General features: G+C 43.4%; 1 long non-coding RNA gene and 2 other non-coding genes across 4 annotated transcripts; all 3 read right to left on the reverse strand.

Moving 5' to 3' along the window:
• Nucleotides 1-986: 986 nt before the first annotated feature.
• Nucleotides 987-12,343, reverse strand: LOC132780550 (uncharacterized). Of its 2 annotated transcripts, XR_009631919.2 has the most exons (5): nt 12,231-12,343; nt 7,260-7,372; nt 5,712-5,810; nt 4,579-4,652; nt 987-3,071 (listed from the first exon to the last, which is right to left on the reverse strand). It is a non-coding gene; the product is annotated as an uncharacterized lncRNA (long non-coding RNA). The 2 variants fall into 2 exon arrangements; XR_010908711.1 differs by lacking the exon at nt 7,260-7,372 and having other exon boundaries at nt 12,231-12,272.
• LOC132782217 (small nucleolar RNA SNORA73 family) lies at nt 5,171-5,383 on the reverse strand. Its single transcript, XR_009632052.2, has one exon. It is a non-coding gene; the product is annotated as a small nucleolar RNA SNORA73 family (small nucleolar RNA).
• Nucleotides 8,491-8,698, reverse strand: LOC132782219 (small nucleolar RNA SNORA73 family). Its single transcript, XR_009632053.1, has one exon. It is a non-coding gene; the product is annotated as a small nucleolar RNA SNORA73 family (small nucleolar RNA).
• Nucleotides 12,344-21,648: the final 9,305 nt, after the last annotated feature.

The raw sequence follows: 21,648 nt of genomic DNA on the forward strand, positions 1-21,648 counted from the left end.
CAATAAAAGTGAGACCAACCCCAATTCTTATAGGCCAATTACCCTATGTAATGTAGACCATAACATCTTCACAAAACTCACGAACAGGTTGACAGATACAATTCCAAATTTAATAGGTGAAGACCAATATGGCTTTATTAAAAATTGAAGACTAGCAGACCCAATAAAAATATACTTAATGTAATTAACGAAACCACAAGAGAAAAAGAGAAACTCCTGTTATTTGACACGGTTAATCACCAATATCTCCATCAAGTCTGCAAAGACTCTAATCTGGGTAGAGTTCCGTAAAGTAATGAAGGAACTTTACAAAGATGATCAAGTGCAATTATTGATCAATGGAACTAAAACAAGAACTATGTAATCCCTACATATCACCTGTCACATCAGCACTTTTAATTCTGTACCCTTTACTCTGGCTCGGCCCAGTTTTATTGTGTTTTGGTGTATTGTTATTGCTTGTTGTTTTTGTTGTTTATTATTGCTTTAATTGTTTTTAATTTGCTTTAGGTTTGTATTGTTATGCTGTGTATTGAGGCCTTGGCCTTTGTAAGCCACATCAAGTCCTTTGGGAGATGCTAGCGGGGTACAAATAAAGTTAATAATAATAATAATAATATTAAGATTAAAAGTGGGACGAAACAAGGTTGCCCCTCTCCCCCATCTTTTTCACTTTGGCAATAGAGCCCTTAGCAAATTTTATTAGAATTAATGTCAAAATCAAAGGACCTAAAATTGGGACAGAAGTAATGAAAATTAATTTATTTGCAGATGCCATGGTTTTAGTAGAGTCACCGGAGCAATCTATAACTATAAAAGTTATTAATACTATACAGAAATTTGAGAACTTATCAGGGTTGGTTATTGTGATGGCACACCGGGAAGGTTTGATGAGAAAACTATGTGTCCGGCTATTTTCCCAGTGACCATCGGTATGCCCTGTATTTACTTTAATTCCCCCAAAAATAAAGCTCTAGAGACAAGACTAAATTTAACCAATTAGGTTTATTGAACAATCAAGGTGAATCAAAACAAGGTATACAAAAGTGTAGTTTGGTATAGAATCAGAATAGTAAGGTACAGGTATAAGGTACAACTCTTGAGGTAAATAACAAATTTATTTATTTATTTATTTATAAGTTTTCTATACCGGCCTTTTGCACATGCATTGTAATGTATTTTTTTGGGGGGGAGGTTGCTTTTTAAGTCTCTTCCACTGTGTTTTTCAGTGTTTTTATGAGTGATGGTCACTCATTGGCCTGATAGATGTCTTGTGTCCAAATTTGGTGTCAATTCGTCCAGTGGTTTTTGAGTTCTGTTAATCCCACAAACAAACATTACATTTTTATTTATATAGACTTTTCAAATTATAATCCGGCCCTCCAACAGTTTGAGGGACTGTGACCCGGCCCTCTGTTTAAAAAGTTTGAGGACCCCTGCTCTAGAGGGATCCTAAGCTCCTACCCTAAAACTAAGCAGAATGAAACAGTCCACCTCTAGGGAAATAAACAGAGGGGTAAAAACTAGGCTGAGACTTCACAGCTATCAACATACAAAAATCTTAAATATTACATAAAAATCTGACTCTGAAAGAGTTAAAAGAAATACAGACCACCACGGGGATAACATTAGGGGAGAAGTTAAACTATACATCAAGAAGACCTGGATTCAGAAATGGGGAAGACTGATAGAAAGTCGAAGGAAAAGAAAGATATAAAGAGCCGAAACATTCTCTTTCCACGATTGTTCAATTAAAATATTTGAATGAAGACAAGTACTGTTGCCAGGGGGAGCGGGGTGAAAAATCGATAGACACAAATGGGAGATAAAGGTGGAATAGATAAGAACATTATGAAAACAAATATTGATATCTATTTGGAAATGGTGATGGATTGTGATACCTGCCTTAAGCAAAGTTTATTGATTAGTCCACTGACAGTATCAACATTAAAAACAGAAACGTACACAAATAGACAATAATCACTATCCTGAGACTCCCATATTGAACCTAACATACATTCAAACTTGATTAAGTTAAAAGATAATTAAAAATAGCATCATTAAAATGCGTCGGCAATAAAAACATATATTTAATAATAATTTTAAAAAGGGAAATTCCAGTTGATGAAATGCCATTGCGTCTACTATGGGGACCTTGAATAGGGAAACCACATTTAAGCGGATCAGTTTGTCATTGGTGTTGAGTTTTAGACTGCTATGACATGAGCCGAGTCCTTATCATAGTGCGCAGTAAGTCCAATATGGGTTTGTAGTTGTGCAGCCCAAAACTTTGCCAAATCGTATGTAGGGCTCCTCATGGTGCCCACAACGGGTCCTTGTGGAGTATCTTGAATCTACAAAGCCTAGAAGGGAGAGCGTCAGATTTTCATAGATTTTGACATATGTTAGGATTAAGCATTCTTAATCAGAGTTGGTTTTTCTTGTGATTTTATTGGTTGGGTCCCATTTTAGTTTTCCGTATGTTGTGGGATCCAACAGTTGTCTGGCTTTTTCTCTATATCATTCTGTTTTCATGATGACCGTGGTCATTACACCTTTATCTGCCGGGAGAACGATTATTTCTTCTTTTTGTAATTTTTATTGTGAATTTTGGAATACATTAAAAGTGGGGGAACAATAGTTAGGATAGATAGTAGGAATAAGAAATAAGAGGGGGGGGGGAGTAAGGGAGATCATTCTCTCACGCACACACTCACACAAAAGAACCAAGCATCCTGCCCTCAAGCACGCCTCCACCCATCCAGCGCATGCAAGCAGGAATATACAACTTTAGGGACGTAAACTTCCAAGTTATCCTAGGATATAAAAAGTTCTCTATTGTTAAGCCAGTAAATCAACTGTGTTTAGCTTCTTTAGGCTAGTATAAAGTCTTTCTGAATCCCAATTGAGGTCTTTGATGGCCTTTTTTTCTTTCCTTGTTATGTTACTGGAGGGAAGTTTTGACTTTCTCAGAATCCTTGCTGTTTCCCCTCTTCCTCAGGGAGATGATAAATCGCGGATACACCTTCTCAACTTTTTCACCACAGGCTGGCATTTCTCTTTGAAGAGACCTGATAAAGAACGATATACAGAAACTTAGCCATAAGTAAGTCCCCAACCCTCTCTCTCTCTCTCTCATGCTGGTGCCTCACCAAACTGTCAGAAATATTAAAAATTAACTGGGTATTTTAGATTACAAAAGTGTGAGTCAAGAACTGAAAGGGTTAGTAGGCCGAAGCCTGTTAAGAGTCAGTGGGCCAAAGCTGGCATCGTCCTCAGAAGAGTGAGTAGGGCAAAGCCTGTTAGTCAGTGGGCCAAAGCTAGTGTTGTCCTGAGTGTGAGGTAAATCTTAGTATGAGCGAAGCCTTGTGTGAGAAGCTCCAGTGTGAAGGCTACTGTGTATTTGTATTATGGAAACCTTGTTGTAAATAGTGCAACCACATTATTTTACTACAAAGAAAAGCCTCCTATGGAAAAACAGGCATTGCTCTGTGTGTTTTTGTTCTTTTTGTCACTTTGGGCTACTGTTGCAGTCACACTGCTGCTGAAAAGTTACTCTATTGTACATTTACGGTGAGGGTCTTTTGTTAATAAGCCCACTCGCCCAACAACTACAACTCCCAGGACTCTACAACACTGAGGTATGGCAGCAAAGGTTGTGTCACTGCATTAATTCATCATGTAGATCAGTGTTTCTCAAACTGGGGGTCGGGACCCCTGGAGGGGTTGCAAGGGGGTGTCAGAGGGGTCACCGAAGACCACAAGAAAACAACAGTATTTTCTGTTGGTCATGGAGGTTCTGTGTGGGAAGTCTGGCCCAATTCAATCGTTGGCAGGTTCAGAATGCTCTTTGATTGTAGGTGAACTATAAATCCCAGCAACTACAACTCACAAATGTCAAGGTCTATTTTCCCCAAACCCTACTAGTGTTTACATTTGGACATATTGAGAATTCGTGCCAAGTTTGGTCCAGATCCATCATTGGTCCACAGTGCTCTCTGGATGTAGGTGAACTACAACTCCCAAAACCAAAGGGCAATGCCCACCAAACCCTTCCAGTATTTTCTCTTGGCCATGGGAGTTGTGTGTACCAAGTTTGATTCAATTCCATTGTTGGTGGCGTTCAGAATGCCCTTTGATTGTAGGTTAACTCTAAATCCCAGCAACTACAACTCCCACAGGACAAAATCAATACCCTCCCTCAATCCCACCAGTATTTAAATTTGGGTGTATTGGGTATCTGTGCCAAATTTGGTCCAGTGTATGAAAATACATCCTGCATATCAGATATTTACATTACTATTCATAACAGCAGCAAAATGACAGTTATGAAGTAGCAATGAAAGCTTGGGTTGGGGGTCACCATAACATGAGAAAGCGTATTAAGGGGTCGTGGCATTAGGAAGGTTGAGAACCACTGATGCAGATGAACTCTTATCACAACAGGTGTACTTCCTGATAGCCGAGGCTGCATCTACACTGTAGAATTAATGCAGTTTCTATAACTTCCAAGGTTAAATGCTACAGAATGACACAGATTAAAGAGTAAAGCAACAAACAAGGTTCTCCCATCAATACCTTGAACTTGGAGGGTGCCTCGTGCTTATTTTAGCAACGGCCGTTGTAACTGCTTATCCTAGTTTTCGAGACTCCTTGAATGCGAGAGAAAAGACACAATGAAGTAATATAAATATGCCTCAAATTACTAGTTTCAATATGATCTTAGGGAAACTGCACAGTGAAAGGACTAATACAGGCTTGTTCCTTCTGTCCAAACATGCCATATTTCTAATTCTTTGAATTTGTGTGTGTGTGTGTGTGTATATACACACACACACAAAATGAACACATCCAAAAATGAACCCTTAAAACAGTAAATAAATGATGTAAAGTTAACCATCAATCCAATGCAAAGTTTCCTTGAGTAGCTATTCTACATTTTACTGCAGCCCTGGTCAAACTTTGGCCCTCCTGGAAAATTTGCCCATTTTACAGAAAACAAGGCCCCACTTCAAATCTTTGGTGCTTGCTACTGTTTTGGACAAAATCCTCTATCATTCCTGACCGTTTGGCTCCACAGGAAGGGGCTGATGGACCTTCAAAACCCCTGGAAGGCCCAAGCCTGGAAAAAAATCTGCACCAGATTGACAACATACTCAAACATACACAGCAATGTCTCCTGCATGGTTTATCTCCTCAATCACTGCCAAAAGGCTCAGAGAAGCAGTAGGAATATGCAGGCTGCGGACCTCTGAGGAGGCCCATCTTACTCTCCAATGGTGTGGAAGGGGACTATACATCACGGAGCCAGAAAGGCCTATGCTCCCACACGCCACACGGACAGAGCTGAGAGAGAGCAACCTCTCCCAGATATCCCCATTGGGTTACCCTGTGTTGAGCCCATACTGATAATCAGAAACCTTCCATGCATTTAAGGTTTGTTGGCATTCAATTACATTCTGCACAAGTTTATAGTCCTTATCAAGGAAATTGCTGAGTTAGCTGGTGGGCAAAGCCATTCCCCCACTGTCTGCCTCTCTCCTGATTGATAAGATGAGTACTTCTCAGGTTTCAACCATAGGTCAAGCCCCTGAGACTTCAGTGTTTTATTCCCCAACACAACTACGCCATGGCATTTCAGCCATTCGTGTATTAGCCTTCCCCCTAGCTTTCTGGACATTTTAACACATCTTATATTGCCATAGTCTTACCATTATAGTGTAAGCTGCTTCAGGGCTGTTTTATAAATCGTGGAGCATAAATTGATGTTTTAGAAACACTTCCCATTATGCAGTTCTGATGTGTAGGTGCTGCAGACAAAACCAAAGAAATACAACATTAAGATCTTCCTTGTAAGCTGTTTACCAGACTTGTCCAATTTGACCCTGCCACCACACACCCAAGTTGCTAATACTTTCAGTTATCCAGTCCAATATCAGAATCACTTAAACAAACAAACGTCCTAAGCTAGAGCAAGGTAAATTGTTGGTAAATTAGTAGATAAGTACTATTGCTGTATCTGAATGGCTTACAGGAAGCGTCATTCTGTATTAAGTAATATCTAAGTATACAATTTCAAGCCACTTTCAACGTGAATATTACACACTACACAGAATGGAGCCTGACTACTGCAAGTCTTTTAATTCCTGCCTCTATCTAAGTGTCACTTCATCAGGTGTCACTTCATCAGGGTTCATCAGTGTCACTTCATAAGTGTCACTTCATCAGGGTTCATCAGTGGAGCCCCCAGTGGCTCAACAGATTGAACCCTTATGCCAGCAGGACTGAAGGTCAGAGGTTCAAATTTGGGGAGAGCGGGTTGAGTTCCCTCTGTAAGCTTCAGCTTCTAATGCAGGGACATGGGAAAAGCCTCCCACAAGATGGTAACACATTGGAGCAGCCCCTGGGCAACGTCCTTGCACACAACCAATTCTCTCATACCAGAAGCGACTTGCAGTTTCTCAAGTCACTCCTGACATGGGGGAAAAAAAAAAATCAAGCATAGTAAAAAAATAAAAATAAATAAATAACAAGCTGTCTGCCTTTGCAACTCTGAAGACCTGCAAAAGTCATATTGATCATTTGTCTCACAACAGCATTCAATCCTTGCTGAGATGCCTGAGCCAAGACGGGATATACAACTGATAACAAAACACAGCAAAAATACTTGTATTTTGATTGTTGAATTTCAAAGTTTGTATGTTTCTATGTATATATAATTTTAAAAATCTTCAAAAATGTAATAAAATCAGCCTCAATCTGAAAAAACCACAGCAAGATAGAATAGCTAAGATCTGATTATTGATTAAAAGGCAACAAGGTACCTTAAAGAAACAGACCTCTCAACTCTTGAGAAAGAGGAGTTAAACCCAAACAGACATGCATTTCTCTTTCCTAATTTCTTTCAGAGTATCGACTCCTTTTCATCTAATGTTGAAATCATGTCTAAATGTATTTTAGTTTGCACTTCAAGCTCGATGGCTATCCTGCCATGGCAACAGCTCCATGAAGTAGGTTAAGTAAAGACAAAGGGACTGGCCTGAAAGTCAGCCTGGATACTTTGAAGCCAATTGGGAGACTAACTTGTCATTGCTGCATCCTGAAGAATTACAAGGGACAATTTTCCAAAATGGCGACCTCCACTTGCTGGATGGTGGAGTGGGGTTACCCTGGAATTGGAACTGTTTCCACCAAAATCTGACCACATTGGAATTGACAGTGCCAGTTCTTGACTACATCGTATGATGGGGAATCCTCACCATAAGCCTCTTTCATCTCATTGAACGCCTCCTCTGGTATGCGGCCTTTCAAGTAATGGAACTTGAAAACTGATCCGTATTCCACTGGGTCCATTCTCACACCACTTCAGCACCTGTAGAATCAAGACCATTATCAGTTCGGAGTTGTAAACTGGCACATAACCTATAGACACTGGTATGCACATGCAGTTTCAGCATCCTGTGATAAATAGAAGTGGGTCAGGAGAAATCTTTAATGTCCTATGGGAATGGTAATTTATTGAGGCCTAAGAGTTGTTTGAGTGAGAATCCTAAATGCCTCTCCTTGAATACCTGGATTCCATAGTATGATGCCCAGGGAGCCAAAGTGGAATGATAGTGTTGTAACACGGTAGTGTGAAAAGGCGTCTACATAGGCCTCCCTGTCTTGGCATTCTCTAATGCTCTGCCCAACCTTTTCACATATGCAACAATTTTGCTGAGTCCTATCAATCAGAAATGGAAAAGGGTAAAGGTTTTCCCTTGACATTAAGTCCAGTCGCGTCCGACTCATGTCTAAGCTGAAGAGCTGGCATTGTCTGTAGACATCTCCAAGGTAATGTGGTCAGTGGCATGACTGCATGGAATGCTGTGACCTTCCCACTGGAGCGGTACCTATTGATCTACTTACATTGGCATGTTTTCGAACTGCTAGGTTAGCAGAAGCTGGAGCTAACAGTGGGAGCTGACACCACTACCTGGATTTGAACCTTCGATCAGCAAGTTCAGCAGCTCAGCAGTTTAACCCACTGTGCCACCGGGGGCTCCAAGGAGTGGAAAAAGCACTTGGAAATATTACTTCCTTTTGAGCTTTAGCCAGTACTATCCCAACTTTTTTTGGGGATATGATTTTGAGGCTAAGTGGGGCAAATTCTTACAATATATATTTGTCAAAAAAAAAAAGAAAGAAAAAAAACCCAAATGAATATACAGTACATAGGAGTTGGAGAAGAGGTCAATATAATTAGTAATATTAAGGATGAATAAATGTCCCACAAGTGTTGAGTGAATATCTGATTTGTTGCATGTTTTTGTTTCTGCTCGTTGTGTGGTTTGTATAATTTATTTTGAATTTTTTTTAAAAAAAATCCCAAGATGTAGGAATAACATCATGAAATCCTGCCAAACACATCAAAGCAGTCCACATACACACCATGCAAACTGTCAGCAACAGCTACAAGCAGAAACTACTGAGAGCTGCCTTTGGTTCATTAAGTGTCTCCTGCATGGTTTCTCTCCTCAGTCACAGCCCAAAGGCTCAGAGAAGAAGTAGGAATATGCAGGCTGCAGACCTCAGGGGCCCGCTTGCTCTCCAACAGTGCGGAAGGGGACTATACATCACAGAGCCCAAGGGCCTAGGCTCCCACACGCCGCATGGACAGAGCTGAGAGGGAGCAACCCCTCCCAGGTATCCCTGTTGGCACCATCTATGTAGCACACCTTGGCAAAGATACCAGAGCCAGTCTGTTCTTGAAAGCTACAGAGGGTCAGTATTTAGATGGGAGACCACCAACTAATGCCAGGTGATCTGAACTATTTTTTAAAAAAGGAACCTCTGAGTATTCCTTGCCAAAGAAAATCCTGTGAAATTAATGGAATCATACAGTTGGAGGAGACCTCGTGGGGCATCCAGTCCAACCCCCTGCCAAAAAGCAGGTCGCCTTAAATTAAGAAGCAACTCGAAGACACACACACAAATAGGTTAATAGTTTAGACAGACAGAATCCAACAGTGTATCTATACTACAAAATCAATGTGCTCTGACTTCATTTTAGCTGCCATAACTCATTGCGATAACATCCTTGGGAGGCATAATTTCACAAGGCCTGTGCCAAATCATCCTGGTGCCTCACCAAACTATAAACCCCATAGTTTAAAGTGGTGCCAAACGGTCACTGATTCTAACAGTGGGGATCTGATTGGGAACAAAGTCCCAAGACAAGTGGGAGCAAAATTCAGTCCCTTAAGCAAAGAGATGCCCCCACCATTATGAAATATATATTTTGCCTGAACTATCCCCCCCCCCCAAAAGTTCTTGGGGAAAAGACAAGGGATCCAATTGGCTTGGTGTGTTGGGGCAGTGTCCCAAAGGGGCAAAAACTATATACATGCCCCTGGAAGAGCATGGGGGTGAAAGGAGGTAGAGCTATAATGGAAAAACAGGGAATCATCCTACATAGTCACCCTTTGAATCAAGTCATGAATCTAAAAATGCATGCTCTGAGTTTGGCCCCTATAAAGTGGGAAAATTAACCTGGGGGCCATCACAACAAAAACCCATACAATATGAAGCAGTTTATTTGCAACCAACCACTTTAGGGAGGTGCTGGCATAAACAGTCTATAGATATTTAACAAGGAAAAGGTAACCTCAACTCCCAAAACATTCCAGGCCTACAGTAAATTCAGAAAGTCCTTTGGTCCACTCTACCTGCTTTGCAGGGCCTCCATTATCACTGTTATAGGGTCATTATTCCACTTCAACTGCCATGGCTGTCTCCTATGGAATCCTGAGATTTGTAGTTTGGGGAGGGACCTTTTGTATTCTCAGCCAGAGGCCCCACTAACCTACAAACCCCAGAATCCACCAGGAGGTCATCCTAATAGCACTAAAAAGTGGAATCATAGCTTTCATAACAGTATAGAATAGGAATGGGCCAACATCAGCCCTTCGGGTGTTTTGAACTTCAACTCCCACAATTCCTAACAGTACATACAATATACAATGCTATAATATACATATATACACTCATATATAGTACAGTATGTATAGTATAAGATGTTGGAGCATGCAAGGAATAAGTGAATGTGTGTGTGTCAACTGTAAAATGCATGAAACAGATTGGTCAGGCAATGCCCAGACCAAGCCTGGGACTTTTCGATACTGTTACATTTTTGCTTGGGCTTGAGCTATGCACATGCACAGAGACAGTTTGAAGAGAAAAGCAGAGAGAAACAGTTTGGTGTGTGCTTTCACTTCATAAGCTGAAGGAGTGAATCCACATGGACAAAAGAAAGAACATTTTAAATCTCTCATAAAAGGATATTATGTGAGCTGATGCAATTAATCACATTGTACATATGTTGTTCTGAACTAGAAAGAGAAAACGATCTTGTTCTTTACTGTCCACCTCAGTGGCATATTTTCTTTCTCTGGCAAGGCAGTGTGTGGGCTGACCAAACTTGAATCAGATGTGGCTTATTTTACATTACACCACATAATTTACGTAGTACAATACAATAGTATAGAATACTAATACTGTGCTATGCTAACGATATTTTGTGGAGCCCCCGGTGGCGCAGTGGTTTTAACTGCTGAGCTTGCTGAGCTAAATGTCTCAGGCTTGAATCCAGAGTGGGGTGAGCTCCCACTGTTAGCCCCATCTTCTGCCAACTTAGCAGTTTGAAAACATGTAGGTGAACTATAAATCCCAGCAACTACAACTCCCAAATGTCAAGATTCTATTTTCCCCAAACTCCACCAGTGAGATTAAGAATTACCGCTCTGGCAGGAAGGTAACAGCATTCTATGCAGTCATGCCAGTGGCCACATGACCTTGAAGGTGTCTATGGACAACACCAGCTCTTTGGCTTAGAAATGGAGATGAGCACCAATCCCCAGAGTTGGACTGGGCTTAAAGTCAGGGGAAAACCTTTACCTAATGATATATTGTAAATACATCTATATAAATAAAAATGTAATGTTCGTTTGTGCTATTAACAGAACTCAAAAACTACTGGGGCATTTGGCACCAAATTTGGACACGATACACCTGTCATTTAGGAGTTGTAGCTTATGGGATTTATAGTTCACCTACAATCAGCATTCTGAACCCCACCAACGATGGAATTGAACCAAACTTGGCACAGTTCTCCCATGACCAACAGAAAATACTGGAAGGGTTTGGTGGGCAGTGTCTTTTGGTTTTGGAGTTGTAGTTCACCTACATCCAGAGATCACTGTGGACTCAAACAATGATGGATCTGGACCAAACTATAAATGAATACTCAATATGCCCAAATGTGAACACTGGTGGAGTTTGGGGAAAATAGAATCTTGACATTTGAGAGTTGTAGTTGCTGAGATTTATACTTCACCTACCATCACAGAGCATTCTGAATCCCACCAACGATAGAATTGGGCCAAACCTCCCACACAGAACCCCCACGTGGGCCACAGCAACGCATGGCAGGGGACGGCTAGTATATTAAAAATATTGTATTGCAATACAATATAAAACTAATATCAAAATACAATATAAAACTAATATCAAAATATAATGATACCAATAAATAAATTATAATATGACTCATATGTGAGAATCCTGGTGTATTATTGTATATTATAAGTTGTATTGTAATGTTTCTAATTGTGTGCTGCTTCCAGTCTCTGGGAGATAAAGCAGGATATATAAATAAATATTAGAAATATTACATGTAAAGAATAATATACAACTATTATTCTTAGTCAATATTACATGTAATACATAACATACAATTACATATTATAGTTACTCCATATGATTAGCAATATTATATGTTGCTCCATATGATTAGCAATATTATATGGTGGAGGCTCCTTCTTTGGAAGCTTTTAAGCAGAGGCTGGATGGCCATCTGTCAGGGGTGATTTGAATGCAATATTCCTGCTTCTTGGCAGGGGGTTCGACTGGATGGCCCATGAGGTCTCTTCCAACTCTATGATTCTATGTAATATGTAATATACACCACTAACCTGAAGAACACTTTTGCAAAGCAGCAGATCAAGGTGGATACCTGTTTCAGGCCTAAATGTTAAGTAAAAGAAACACAAAATCCATTTTCCTGAGAAGATACCAAATTTAGGTTGGCTTTGTACAAACAAAACACAAGCCTCCTTCCCACCGGCTACAGTATTATTATCTCACTTCCAGCTGGGCCTACATAATTCACTAAAGATGAGCTCACAACTTACCTCGCACACGGCGTGTCACCAAAAGGACGAAAGAGCGTGGCGCTCTGATATTTATAGCGCGCAGAGGACGACGGGAAATAACCAAATGACCGCGTGCGCTGTACCACCCCTCTTTGACCAGCAGGGGCGGAGCGAAATGATTAAGCGGCCCGTGTGCAAAGATTATAGGCCCCACCTCCATTTTAGTCTCTTTTGCCTCGAGATTGATTGACAAGGGGGCGGGGTTACAATGCCAAGTGTTATACCAGACTTCAACTCCCACAATTACCAGCAGCCGTCCGGCAATAACTCGGGAACCCTGGGAGTTTTAGTTCCCGGAGGGAGATTGCTAGATAGATAGATAGACAGGAGGTGCATGTCTCTCTCTCTCTCTCTCCTCAAGGAGAGATAAAGCAGGATATTAAAAATATAATAATTATAATATTTGAATATTTTAAATTGTAGGCTGATGCTTTGAATCTGTATCTATTATGTATCTATGTATCTATTATTATTATTATAATAGACAACAGCTGAGATAAAGCAGGGTATACATAAATATAATAATAATAATAATAATAACAACAATAAAGTTTTTTTTGTCGTGTCAGGAGTGACTTGAGAAACTGAAAGTCGCTTCTGGTGTGAGAGAATTGGTCGTCTGCAAGGACATTGCCCAGGGGACGCCCGGATGATTTAATGTTTTTTTATCATCCTTGTGGGAGGCTTCCCTCCTGTCCCCGCATGAGGAGCTGGAGCTGATAGAGGGAGCTCATCCGCCTCTCCCCGGATTTGAACCTGCAACCTGTCGGTCTTCAGTCCTGCCAGCACAGGACGTTGCCCAGGGGACGCCTGGATGATTTGATGTGGGAGGCTTCTCTCATGTCCCCACATGAGGAGCTGGAGCTGATAGAGGGAGCTCATCCGCCTCTCCCCGGATTCGAACCTGCGACCTGTCGGTCTTCAGTCCTGCCAGCACAGGACGTTGCCCAGGGGACGCCTGGATGATTTGATGTGGGAGGCTTCTCTCATGTCCCCGCATGAGGAGCTGGAGCTGATAGAGGGAGCTCATCCGCCTCTCCCCGGATTCGAACCTGCGACCTGTCGGTCTTCAGTCCTGCCAGCACAGGACGTTGCCCAGGGGACGCCTGGATGATTTGACGTGGGAGGCTTCTCTCATGTCCCCGCATGAGGAGCTGGAGCTGATAGAGGGAGCTCATCCGCCTCTCCCCGGATTTGAACCTGCAACCTGTCGGTCTTCAGTCCTGCCAGCACAGGACGTTGCCCAGGGGACGCCTGGTTGATTTGATGTGGGAGGCTTCTCTCATGTCCCCGCATGAGGAGCTGGAGCTGATAGAGGGAGCTCATCCGCCTCTCCCCGGATTTGAACCTGCAACCTGTCGGTCTTCAGTCCTGCCAGCACAGGACGTTGCCCAGGGGACGCCTGGATGATTTGATGTGGGAGGCTTCTCTCATGTCCCCACATGAGGAGCTGGAGCTGATAGAGGGAGCTCATCCGCCTCTCCCCGGATTCGAACCTGCGACCTGTCGGTCTTCAGTCCTGCCAGCACAGGACGTTGCCCAGGGGACGCCTGGATGATTTGATGTGGGAGGCTTCTCTCATGTCCCCGCATGAGGAGCTGGAGCTGATAGAGGGAGCTCATCCGCCTCTCCCCGGATTCGAACCTGTGACCTGTCGGTCTTCAGTCCTGCCAGCACAGGACGTTGCCCAGGGGACGCCTGGATGATTTGACGTGGGAGGCTTCTCTCATGTCCCCGCATGAGGAGCTGGAGCTGATAGAGGGAGCTCATCCGCCTCTCCCCGGATTTGAACCTGCAACCTGTCGGTCTTCAGTCCTGCCAGCACAGGACGTTGCCCAGGGGACGCCTGGTTGATTTGACGTGGGAGGCTTCTCTCCTGTCCCCGCATGAGGAGCTGGAGCTGATAGAGGGAGCTCATCCGCCTCTCCCTGGATTCGAACCTGCGACCTGTCGGTCTTCAGTCCTGCCAGCACAGGACGTTGCCCAGGGGACGCCTGGTTGATTTGACGTGGGAGGCTTCTCTCCTGTCCCCGCATGAGGAGCTGGAGCTGATAGAGGGAGCTCATCCGCCTCTCCCCGGATTCGAACCTGCAACCTGTCGGTCTTCAGTCCTGCCAGCACAGGACGTTGCCCAGGGGACGCCTGGATAATTTGATGTGGGAGGCTTCTCTCATGTCCCCGCATGAGGAGCTGGAGCTGATAGAGGGAGCTCATCCGCCTCTCCCCGGATTTGAACCTGCAACCTGTCGGTCTTCAGTCCTGCCAGCACAGGACGTTGCCCAGGGGACGCCTGGATGATTTGATGTGGGAGGCTTCTCTCATGTCCCCACATGAGGAGCTGGAGCTGATAGAGGGAGCTCATCCGCCTCTCCCCGGATTCGAACCTGCGACCTGTCGGTCTTCAGTCCTGCCAGCACAGGACGTTGCCCAGGGGACGCCTGGATGATTTGATGTGGGAGGCTTCTCTCATGTCCCCGCATGAGGAGCTGGAGCTGATAGAGGGAGCTCATCCGCCTCTCCCCGGATTCGAACCTGCGACCTGTCGGTCTTCAGTCCTGCCAGCACAGGACGTTGCCCAGGGGACGCCTGGATGATTTGACGTGGGAGGCTTCTCTCATGTCCCCGCATGAGGAGCTGGAGCTGATTGAGGGAGCTCATCCGCCTCTCCCCGGATTCGAACCTGCGACCTGTCGGTCTTCAGTCCTGCCAGCACAGGACGTTGCCCAGGGGACGCCTGGATGATTTGACGTGGGAGGCTTCTCTCATGTCCCCGCATGAGGAGCTGGAGCTGGTAGAGGGAGCTCATCCGCCTCTCCCCGGATTCGAACCTCCGACCTGTCAGTCTTCAGTCCTGCCAGCACAGGGGTTTAACCCACTGCACCACCGGGGGCTCCACACAATAAAGATGAGTAGCCACTTTGAGTCTCCTTTGGGAGAAATCATGGGGTATAAATACTACTACTAATAATAATAACACTCCTGACTTCACGATTGTGTTAAAAAACAAAATATCTATTGTCAATGTTGCAATCCCAGGTGACAGCAGGATTGAAGAGAAACAACTGGAAAAGATGACATGATATGAAAATTTAAAGATTGAACTGCAAAGACTCTGGCACAAGCCAGTAAAGGTGGTGATTGGTACACTGGGTGCAGTGCCTAAAGACCGTGACCTGCACTTAAACACAATTGGCGCTGAAAAAATTACCATCTGCCAGCTGCAGAAGGCCACCTTATTGGGATCTGCACGCATTATTCGCCGATACATCACACAGTCCTAGACACTTGGGAAGTGTCCGACGTGTGATCCAATACAACAGTCAGCAGAGTGATCTTGTCTGCTGTGGACTCATCTTGTTGTGTTTCTCATAATAATAATAATAATAATAATAATAATAATAATAATAATAACAACTGATAATAGACAACCGCTGGTTTTAGTCGCCTTAGGGAGAAACAAAGCAGTGTATGTTGTTGTTGTTCATTCGTTCAGTCGTCTCCGACTCTTCGTGACCTCACGGACCATCCCACGCCAGAGCTCCCTGTCGGCCGTCACCACCCCCAGCTCCTTCAAGGTCAGTCCAGTCACTTCAAGGATGCCATCCATCCATCTTGCCCTTGGTCGGCCCCTCTTCCTTTTGCCTTCCACTTTCCCCACCATAATTGTCTTCTCCAGGCTTTGCTGTCTCCTCATGATGTGGCCAAAGTACTTCAACTTTGTTTCTAGTATCCTTCCCTCCAATGAGAACTCGGGCTTTATTTCCTGGAGGATGGACTGGTTGGATCTTCTCGCAGTCCAAGGCACTCTCAGAACTTTCCTCCAGCACCACAGTTCAAAAGCATCTATCTTCCTTCGCTCAGCCTTCCCTAAGGTCCAGCTCTCACATCCGTAGGTTACTACAGGGAATACCATGGCTTTGACTAGGCGGATCTTTGTTGTCAGTCTGATGTCTCTACTCTTTACTATTTTATCGAGACTGTACATTGCTCTCCTCCCAAGAAGTAAGCGTCTTCTGATTTCCTGGCCACAGTCTGCATCTGCAGTAATCTTTGCACCTAGAAATACAAAGTCTGTCACGGCCTCCACATTTTCTCCCTCTATTTTCCAGTTGTCAATCATTCTGGTTGCCATAATCTTGGTTTTTTTGACATTTAACTGCAACCCAGCTTTTGCGCTTTCTTCTTTCACCTTGATTAGAAGGCTCCTCGGCTCCTCCTCGCTTTCGGCCATCAGAGTGGTGTCATCTGCATATCTGAGGTTGTTAATGTTTCTTCCAGCAATTTTCACCCCAGCTTTGCATTCATCAAGCCCCGCACATCGCATGATGTGTTCTGCATACACGTTAAAAAGGTTGGGTGAGAGTATGCAGCCTTGCCGTACGCCTTTCCCAATCTTGAACCAGTCTGTTGTTCCGTGGTCAGTTCTGACTGTTGCTACTTGGTCCTTGTACAGTGTATACATAATAATAATAATAATAATAATAATAATAATAATAATGTAGATTTGTGGCTGTGGCTTACAAATGGGACTTTGAAAAAGGAGACAGAAGGCCTGATTCTGGCAGCCCAAGAACAAGCCATTAGAACAAATGCCATCAAAGCCAGAATCGAAAAGTCGACGACAGATCCCAAATGTTGACTCTGCAAGGAAGCAGACGAAACAATAGATCACATCCTCAGCTGCTGCAAGAAGATCACACAGACGGACTAGAAGCAGAGGCATAACACCGTTGCTCAGATGATCCATTGGAACTTGTACCACAAATACCATCTGCATGCAACAAAGAACTGGTGGGATCACAAGCTGGAAAAAGTTACAGAGAATTAACATGTCAAGCTACTCTGGGACTTCCAGATTCAGACAGACAGAATTTTGGAGTACAATACTCCTGACCTCACGATCGTGTTACAAAACAAAGTATGGATTGTCGATGTTGCAATTATAATTATAGATACTTAGCCTCTTTGAGTATCCTATAGGAGACATAAAGCAGGATATAAATAAATATAATAATAATATATATATCTCCTGAAGAAGACTCAAAGCGGGTATGTATCTATTATTATAATTACATTATTATTATTATTATTATTATTATTATTTTATATTTATTTATACCCTGCGTTATCTCTCCCATAAAATTCTCAAAGCAGCTATGTATCTATTATTATTGTTATTATTATTATTATTATTATTATTATTATTATTATATAATAGATACATAGCTGTTTTGAGCCTCCTATGGGAGAGATAAAGCAGGGCATAAATAAATATATTAACAATAATTATTCATCTCTCCTGAAAAAGACTCGAAGTGGCTATGTGTCTATTATTGTATGCAGTAGTCTTGGTTATCCAACATAAACGGGCAGGTAGAACGTTGGATAAGCAAAAATGTTGATAACCGAGACTCTACTGTAATGGCTAAAGAGTTAAGCCACCTCTTCCAGGCTCCTGTTTCTGCCACTGCTGCCGCCTTTGCTTCGAGTCTTCTTCAGGAGAGATTTATTTTTATTTATTTATCGTGTCAGGAGCAAACCAAAACAGTTGTACTGCATTAAAAACAAACAAACAAACAAACCACAAAGTTTGCAGACTTGGTATTCTATTAAATGTCCTTTGGCCAGTAGCTAGCCACTTGGAGTGCCTCTGGTGTGGCTGCAAGAAGGTCCTCCATTGTGCATGTAGTAGGGCTCAGGTTGCATTGCAGTAGGTGGTCTGTGGTTTGCTCTTCTCCACACTCACAAGTCGTGGACTCCACTTTGTACCCCCATTTCTTAAGGTTGGCTCTGTATCTCGTGGTGCCAGAGCGCAGTCTGTTCAGCGCCTTCCAAGTCGCCCAGTTTTCTGTGTGCCCAGGAGGGAGTCTTTCATTTGGTATCAGCCATTGATTGAGGTTCTGGGTTTGAGCCTGCCACTTTTGGACTCTCGCTTACTGAGGTGTTTCAGCGAGTGTTTCTGTAGATCTTAGAAAATTATTTCTTCATTTAAGTCATTGGCTTGCTGGCTGATACTCAAACAGGGAGTGGGCTGGAGATGTCACTGCCTTGGTCCTTTCACTTTTGGTTGCTACTTCCCGGCGGATGTCAGGTGGTGTAATACTGGGTAAACAGTGTAATTTCGCCAGTAGTGTAGGGCGCAGACACCCCATGATAATGTGACATGTCTCATTAAGAACCACATCCACTGTTTTAGCGTGGTGAAATGTGTTCTACACCGGGCATGCATACTCAGCAGCAGAGATGCATAGCGCAAACGCAGATGTCTTCACTGTGTCTGGTTGTGATCCCCAGGTTGTGCCAGTCAGCTTCCGTATGATATTGTTTCTAGCGCCCACTTTTTTTGCTTGATATTCAGGCAGTGCTTCTTTTTTAAAAAAATAATCTTTATTAGGTTAAAAAAATACAAATACAAAATACATTTTTCTTCAATAGTGAGAATAAAAATAATGAGAAAAAAAGAGATAGCAGGGAGGGAAAGAGTATGAGAAAGTCAAAGACTTAAGGTAGATTGAACAAAGTTATAGTTAAGATGGTTAGATCGGTGATGGCATGATCGTCAGCATAGATAAAACTTTCTGTCCCTTCTGGCAATGGCTGGTCATTTGTGTAAATGTTGAACATGGATTGAGCGAGAAAGCTCCCCTGAGGCAGGCCGTTCTTCTGTTTCCGCCATCTGCTTCTCTGGCCCTGGGACTCAACAAAGAAGCTCCTGTTTTGTAGCAGGTTTCCTATGAGGCGGGTGAGGTGGTAGTCCTTTGTGATATTATACATTTTTCTCAGGAGGAGGCAGTGGTTTACAGTATCATAAGCTGCTGACAGGTCTATGAAGACAGCTCCTGTGACCTGCTGCCTTTCAACGCCATCTTCTATGTGCTTAGTCAGGGTGAGAAGGGTGGGGTACAAGTATATGAAATAAATAAATAAAATAATAATAATGGCTACATAGCCACTTCGAGTCTCCTCCAGGAGAGATAAAGCAGGGTAAGCAGGGTATAAATAAACAACCTCCGCAGAATGAAAGCCAAAACCAAGGTTACAACAACATGTTATAGAACTCCAGTAAGCTGATGACAACGTCATCTGTTCGCATTCAGAAGAAGACCTGCAAGCCACTCTAAACATCTTTGCAGAAGCATACAAGAAGCTTGGCCTGTCATTAAACATCGAGAAAACCAGTGCTCTTCCAGCAGTCACTGGCTAATCCCACTTCAATGCCAGGGATACAGCTTAATGGTGTAACATTAGAAAATGTTGACCATTTCCACTACCTTGGCAGCCACCTCTCCACCAAAGTCAACATTGACACCGAAATTCAACACCGCCTGAGCTGTGCGAGTGCAGCACTTTTCCGAATAAAGCAGAGAGTGTTTGAGAACCGGGACATCCGTAGGGATACCAAGGTGCTTGTTTATAAAGCTATTGTCCTCCCAACCCTGCTATATGCCTGAGAGACATGGACAGTCTACAGACGTCACATGCAGCTCCTGGAAAGATTCCATCAGCGCTGCCTCCAGAAAATCCTGCAAATCTCTTGGGAAGACAAGCAGACAAAAGTCGGTGTGCTGGAAGAAGCAAAGACCACCAGCATTGAAGCAATGGTCCTCCGCCATCAACTCCTCTGGACCGGCCACGTTGTCCGGATGCCCGACCACCGTCTCCCAAAGCAGTTGCTCTACTCCGAACTCAAGAACGGAAAACGGAATGTTAGTGGACAGGAAAAGAGATTTAAAGATGGGCTCAGAGCCAACCTTAAAAACTCTGGCATAGACACTGAGAACTGGGAAGCCCTGGCCTGTGAACGCTGGAGGTCAGCTGTGGCCAGCAGTGCTGCAGAATTTGAAGAGGCACAAATGGAGGGCGAAAGAGAGAAATGTGCCAAGAGGAAGGCGCGTCAAGCCAACCTCGACTGGGACCGCCTCCCACCTGGAAACCAATGCCCTCACTGCGGGAGAAGATGCAGATCAAGAATAGGGCTGCACAGCCACCTGCGGATCCACCCCCAGGTTACCACTCTTGGAGGACCATCATCCTCAGACTACGAGGGATCGCCTAAGTATAAATAAACAACATAATAATATTTGCATATTTTAAATTGTAGGCTAATGTTTTTATGTGAAGCTGTCAGGTATTTTATTTATTTATCGTGTCATCAGCAACCATACCATTGTATTACATTTCTAACAGAACAAAAAAACACACAGATAAAAAAAACAAAAACAAAAAACACAGATTTTGCAAACTTGGTAGTTGATTAAATGTCCTTTGACCAGTATCTGGCCACTTGGAGTGCCTCTGGTGTTGCCGCAAGAAGGTCTTCCATTGTGCATGTGGCAGGGCTCAGGTTGCATTGCAGCAGGTGGTCAGTGGTTTGCTCTTCTCCACACTCGCATGTCGAGGATTCCACTTTGTTTCCCATTTCTGAAGGTTGGCTCTGCATCTTGTGGTGCCAGAGCGCAGTCTGTTCAGCGCCTTCCAAGTCGCCCAGTTTTCTGTGTGCCCAGGGGGGAGTCTCTCATTTGGTATCAGCCATTGGTTGAGGTTCTGGGTTTGAGCCTGCCACTTTTGGACTCTCACTTGCTGAGGTGTTCCAGCGAGTGTCTCTGTAGATCTTAGAAAACTATTTCTAGATTTAAGTCATTGATGTGCTGGCTGATACCCAAATAGAGGATGAGCTGGAGATGTCACTGCCTTGGTCCTTTCACTATTGGCTGCTACTTCCCGGCGGATGTCAGGTGGTGCAATACCAGCTAGACCAGAGGTCCTCAAACTAAGGCCTGGGGGCCGGATGCGGCCCTCCAAGGTCATTTACCCAGCCCTCACTCAGGTCAACCTAAATCTGAAACAACTTGAAAGCACAACCACAACAACAATCCTATCTCATCAGCCAAAAGCAGGCCCACACTTCCCATTGAAATACTAATAAGTTTATATTTGCTAAAATTGTTCTTCATTTTAATTATTGCATTGTTTTAAAGTGTTTTTTGCACTACAAATAAGATATTTCCAGTGTGCATAGGAATTCATTCAAGTTTTTTTTTCCAAATTATAATCCGTCCCTCCAACAGTTTGAGGGACTGTGACCTGGCCCTCTGTTTAAAATGTTTGAGGACCCCTGGTCGAAGGCTTTCATGGCCGGGATCACTGGGTTGCTGAGACGGTTGAGCAACGACCCTTCACAAACTAATACCCATGCTAACATAAAGGCAGATCAGATAGCACACCAACTCTTGAAGAATGGGAAACCCAACTTTGCCACCAAAGTAGGAAAGAAACCAATAGCCAGACAACCAGAGATTGAGAACAACAACCTTCATGAACCCTTTACATCTACTGAATTGGACATGGCTCTCAATAAATGTAAAAATGGCAAAGCAGCTGGCCTGGATGATCTACG

The sequence above is a fragment of the Anolis sagrei genome, chromosome X (genome assembly GCF_037176765.1).
Source record: "Anolis sagrei isolate rAnoSag1 chromosome X, rAnoSag1.mat, whole genome shotgun sequence".
Lineage (NCBI taxonomy): Eukaryota > Metazoa > Chordata > Lepidosauria > Squamata > Dactyloidae > Anolis > Anolis sagrei.